Here is a 6,000-nt window from a genome sequence, read left to right on the forward strand (position 1 = left end):
CCTGAAGCTATTCATGCAGATTTTGCCACTCTCATGGATAAAATCTGTCACAAACAAGATCCACATCACTCAAATTGTAATTTATGGCATCATAGGTCTTGTTTGTGCACGACAGCTGCGTGATTTTTCCTAAAACAGTGGAGGGAGAGTCAGTGAAAGGCAGCTGCAGGAGGGACCTGACAGTATCAGGCTTGTTTTTATGAATTACAGTGGAGGAGCTGCAGGCTGGTTGCTGACAGACAGGGAGGGCACCTGTAGCAGCACATCAACGCACCATTCTCCACTAAATCCAGTCATTAAAAGGACCACAAACCCCCAGAAGCTCCAAGTTTACTTCACTCACCATTGATGTTCAGTCACCAAAACCTTCCTTCACCTCATCTTCTCCTCTTCGTGTTTTAGGCACAAAAAAAAGATGCAATGTCTGTCTCCTGTTGCACAAACCGGCAGCTCTCTTTACATGATGCACAAACTGTAAAAAAAAATAAAATAAACTTATTGTATCCGGCGGAAATATCAGGCGTGAAGAGTCACCTGCTCTTCATCTGTCTGTGGAAAGCGACCACGAGAAGTTCCTGAGCCAGTTTCCTCCACACCGCTGCTGCTCCTCTCTTCTACTGCCGAAGCTGGCGTCACTCTGCTGCTGCCTTCAGGTCCTGTCGGAATTTTAACCTCCCTCCACACTTGTGACTCCACAGTGTAGTAAACAGCCCCAATGTAATTCAGAGGATATTTATTCACTAGCAAGTAGTTTCCATTTCTCTTCTGCTGCAGAAAAACAGGTCTATGAAAGGGCAGTAGCCATTTTTTTATACAGCTATAATATGAACCATAACATTAAAATGTCTAAAACAAAACTAGATAACTGTTAAATGTACCGAATGGTCTGACTGTATCTTATTTTGGCAACACAGGTGTGTGTAGAAATATCTAACCATATCTCATTATGCTGAAAGGTCTCTATGTAGAATGGTCTGACTGTATCTTGTGAAGGAAAAATTACTCTGTTTCCCTTTATTGAGGTAATTCCTCGTAGCTGTTAGCTGAAGACATCTCAAACTATCATGCAGGTTGCATCTGTCAACTACAGTCACCTTAAATCAAGTTTTAGAACCTATAGATCACCTCAAATTATCTTACAGGTTCCTATTTGCTTGTCCTACACTGAATGGTCTGACCGTATCTCATTATGCCAACACAGCTCTATGTAGAGCGGTCTGACTGCATCTTATTATCATTTTGCTATGGTGTGTTTCATAAAACCAGGCACAACTGTCTTGGACAGGGGCGATGGACATTATACAGTTCTAGTGTTCCCTCAAAATGGCAATGGGATCACAATTATTCTCTGACCAATTACTAATTTTAACCCGAGATTTTAAATTAAATCCGTAGTCAAAGATGGAAAAAAATATGGCACTAGAAGTCGGTTGATTGGTGTACAAAACTAAGCTTTTTAGCCATCAGAACAGATGTTCAGAAGACACCAACCACTGTGCAATCATCACAAACACACCGTCCCCATTGTGAAGCATGGTGGTGGTGGTGTCATGATCTAGATGCTTCTAAGCAGCAGAATCCGGATGGTTTGTGAAGGTAGAGGGTAAAATGAATGCAGTAAAGTATTACAACACTGCTGCATCCCCTTTAATCACTGTAGTGTTTAGTGGTCTTTTCGCTGAAAGTACGTCAACTGATTGGAACAAACTCAATGAGGGTCCAGACCACCCAACCAAATGTTTATTAATTAGATCTATATAACCGGATTAATTATGAAATTACACCACCGTGTTGTTGTCCCGATCTCCCTGAAGTACTGTGTGTAAAAAAATCTAGCTTTAGGCCTATATTTAACCCAAAAAAAAGTCTTCACCACATGAATAAAAGATGACAATTTGTTGGGAAAGTAGCAGCCCAGACTCCACAGAGCAGAAACTGGTAGAGCGTTCTGCAAAGGGTGTCCAGAGTCCTATTGTGGTTGGTGAAGCTGGTGTTTCGGTTCCCTGCGAGACAAGTAAGAGAAATAATGAGAAAAAGGCTTTTTAATGAGATGTAATAGAGTCTCTAAGTGGTCTAAGAAACTGGAAAAATGGGATAAAGTGAGAGGAAAGAGGGCAAGAGTGGCTGGACCTGACTCATCGCTGAACTGTATACATGTCCTATTACTTCAGTTCGCAATGAGCTCATTTGCTGTTCTATTTTTTTACCCCTACTTTTTGGGGTTTTTAAGTGCTTCAGATGCACAGAAAATACCAGATAAGGATGCGTTATTCCATCATAGGGAGACTATAAGATAGCAACTAACAATTATGTTCATCATCAGGACATTTGGCAAGTTGTTGTCTTTAATAATAGGTTGATTGTTAACAGTTTCAAATGTCAAAAATGAGTCAAAAGGAAGCCCGTTATTGTTTCCTGAAGTCTTAGTCAACATTCTCAGAGGACATGGAGCATACTGTGAACAAATGCTCAAAACTTAAACACCGGCACCAATTATTTTTCGGTGTTTTTGTTTAAAGAATTGCTTCAATGATTCATCAGTTGTCAATACTGCTGTCAGTTTACATCCTGTGGTTAGCTGATTGATTTTGGGGCATCTGGGGAAATAATTAAACTGCTGCGTTTCAGTGAGGATCAATAGTGCCCAATTACAATTTTTAACTGGAGTTCTTATCAAGCTATGTTACAGCAGAGTTAGTGTAAAGATAGATCTGACAGAGGCAAAACCAACTGTCACTCTCTGGAAGTATGCAGACATACAGAAGAAAAATATCTCCACATTTCTGCCAACTATAAGCATCACTGCAGGGTTCGAGAATGTTAATATCTCACCTTTGATTGTCGTGAATTGCACATCAGCACTGACATATTAGCAATAATTTGGAAGCTATGGAGAGATATCTGTTTGTGTATTGCCACTCATGATCTGACAGCTGAGAAGAGTGACACCGCTGTGCTGGTTGCCATGTTGGGAAATGTGTTACTGGGGCATCACGTTTCGTTGAGTGCCTCACAAAGTGATAGGGAACCCCTTTTCCGGTCCATTAAACTGCACAACAACTGCTGCATGTTTGACTTCCAGCTGGTGAAACGATGCCTCTGCCAGGTTTTTTAAGGACAGAATGTCTGCAGGTGAGTCAGCTTTCCTGAAGCTCAGAATGACATATTCATTTTTTTTCTCTCACTAGCCTCAAACCTAAGGACATTTAGCTCAGTGCAAAAAGGAGCAAATGTTGACATTTTCACATTTGAGAAGATGAAAGCGGCAGACAAATGACCACTGATGGCAATTAATTGTTTGCTAGGACTGTTGCTGATTCCTATTCTGTCTATCAACCTCGTTACTAATTTCTTCAGTCAATTTTCTTTCCCCAGGCAATCATTCGTTTAACTTTTAAGTTTCACAGCAAGCAGCATGTTTTGGAGGTCTGCTTCATGTGAGCAACTGAGTCCTAATTTGAATTCCTATTTACTATTGCATGCATAAAGATTATTAGAAAAGCAGTGTCTGAGTTTAAACATTCCATCACACAGTTTAAATTTGAAGGAATGTCACTAAAACCTAGCAGAAACCATGCATGGTGTTGTCTCTAAGTGTACTGGAATGTGTGGAGGAGGTGTCTTTTTGTTAGGAACATGACTGGATCACTCAAAGTGAGCTTGATTTAGCAAACATGAGTCTCAGTGGTGTGTAGAGAACTGTGGTTATTCATCCACATCTTCTTTACTCAAATTGTTAGACCAAAAGGAAAGTTAATAAACTGCAAAAATGATCCCCAAGCTAGTGGATAAGTGTGGGTGTGCTGACCCCACAAGCTGCTATCCAACACCAGTGTCAGAAATGAACTGGTCACATTAAACGCCCAAACATTTTCCAAATAATGACACGACACATCATCTTTTGTTTTCATATGTTATTGAAGACAGTTTCTTTTTTGTAATTTGGGTGTCCACATTTTAGTTTATATTCTGTTGTATTTCATTTTAATTGGCAATTACTACTTAGCTCCTGGCAAAAACACTGACACCTGGAGAAAAAAAGGCATTTATGGAAAAGACACACTGAGGGATGAAAGAACAGAGACGCTGCTGGAAACAGTGAACGAAACTCTTTCTGTTGTTTACATTAAAGATAATTCTTCTTTGCGAATGCTGTTATTTTGATATTTATTTCATTTTTGGGTGTCTTTAGGTTGTTGAATAATGCTGGTCTTGGAAATATTCCCCTTTTGTATGTGTCTTGTGTATATTCTACACACCTGCTGTGTGTCCTCTGTAAGGTCAGGCTTGTTCAATTATCCCTAAACTTCAGTTGTGTTTTTGTTTAGTTGACCTTATTTTGAGTTTTCACACCTTTGTGCTTTTTTTTTCTTGGTCTCTGACAGTGGGGTTAGCAAGTTGTCTGATTGGTCTTTCTTATCACCTATAAACACAGGGAGGAATTCATTAACTAAGTACTTTGGTAGGACATTTCTACAAAGTCAGAGGACAAACAAGGTGCAGATTTTAAAACGGAGTGTCAGTGTAAAAGCAGCAGTACTTTTAGTAATACTGGATCCAGTATTTTCCATTATACCTCTTCCATTCGACTGGTATACACATTAATTCTTTTGTAAAACAAGCTTTTTGATGAAAATCCAAGCATTAGGTTTTCGTTACTATGAAAAATTGGTAGCTAAGTAAGGTGGGACTTTTTTGTTCTCTGCTAAAACCAGCAAAAGGTGATTACAACACTCTTTTTCTGTGGGAATCATTGAAAAGAGCTTTTCCACCATTGGGGAATCAAGAAAGTCTTAACAAATTGCTACTAAACTTGTAGAGACCTGTCAAAGACCAGATTCCAGACCACCATGGTGAATTTTAATGTCAGGGTTTTCCTCATGTCTTAAGGTGCTGGTAAGACCTCGCAGTGACACCAGTCCCTGGTGATGGACAGATTCATTAGAGATCCAATTCTACAATACACCTAAATGGTACAACCTGGACACATCATTATTTCACATTGCACGTATCATATTTTTCCAGGTCACTGATCATTGGACACCCTCTCCCAGCCGGGCCACCCAGGGGAGTTAAGTCCCTCGCTAGTGTCCAATTAGAGTGCTACACCACGGGTCCCTCCTCTTGATCCGCAGCCACCGTGAAGCCTTTACAGTGGTTTCAGTGATGTTCTTTGGCTCCTCTGCTATGCAACCATGACTTTTACACAAGCTAGAATGGAGAGATTTAATGGTTTCCAATCCTGCTGGTAGATCTCAGCCACCTTCTGCAAATGGGTTTCCTGTGCTCGGATTTCCCAAGGAACAGCAAGTTCCAGAAAAATTCCTTGTTTCATTGACAAACATGTTAATACAAGCTCTGCCACAGGTCAAGTTCAGCTGCCTCCCTAAATCAACCTTCAACTGCTCGTCCTATGCTTTTCTGCTGCTTAAATGATTACAATGGAACGATGTGAGATCAAAAAGTTAGTCAGTCAACAACCTGCGATGAACCAACCTTCATGCCAACAGTCTTCAAAGGTGATAAGAGGTTAAGGTCCATAGACCAAACAGCAGTCTTTGCAGTGGACGAGCCCACAGTCTTCGAGACTGTAGAAGACACTTCAGGTCAGGAGGACTCCAAGAACATATTTGTTATTTTCTTCTACAGTTATGGAGTTGTGCACTTTGAATTCTACCCCCAGGATCATATTATCAACATCGAGTTCTACTGTAATGTCCCAAGGTGTCTGGTGAAGAACATTCAGTACAAACAACCTCAACTGTAGTGCGATGGCATTTAAGTGCTCCAATTTTGCTGTGCCTCATGTTGTTAGCTGACATTCAAAAATACCAGCAGTGCTTCTTTTCGTCTACTGGACACATTTCCTGTACCAATGGCCATTGCATTCATATTCCTCTCCTGTGTGAATTCAGTAGCTTCCATCGCCTAGTTTACTGTTTAATGTGAGGTTTGTTAGATATATTAGGCAAAGTTCTCCTGCATGCAGCAGCAAAGTAC

General features: G+C 40.4%; 1 protein-coding gene across 1 annotated transcript in view; it reads right to left on the reverse strand.

Annotated features, from left to right (window-relative positions):
* The window catches only part of LOC110963198 (5-hydroxytryptamine receptor 1E), a 40,754-nt gene extending 40,124 nt beyond the window's left edge, over positions 1-630 (reverse strand). The window contains exon 1 of the mRNA XM_022211431.2: positions 344-630. The gene's annotated coding sequence lies outside the window, so the exon portion shown is untranslated. The remainder of the gene's footprint in view (positions 1-343) is intronic.
* Between the last annotated feature and the right edge of the window lie 5,370 nt (positions 631-6,000).

This window comes from Acanthochromis polyacanthus, chromosome 16 (genome assembly GCF_021347895.1).
Source record: "Acanthochromis polyacanthus isolate Apoly-LR-REF ecotype Palm Island chromosome 16, KAUST_Apoly_ChrSc, whole genome shotgun sequence".
In the NCBI taxonomy this organism is placed as follows: domain Eukaryota; kingdom Metazoa; phylum Chordata; class Actinopteri; family Pomacentridae; genus Acanthochromis; species Acanthochromis polyacanthus.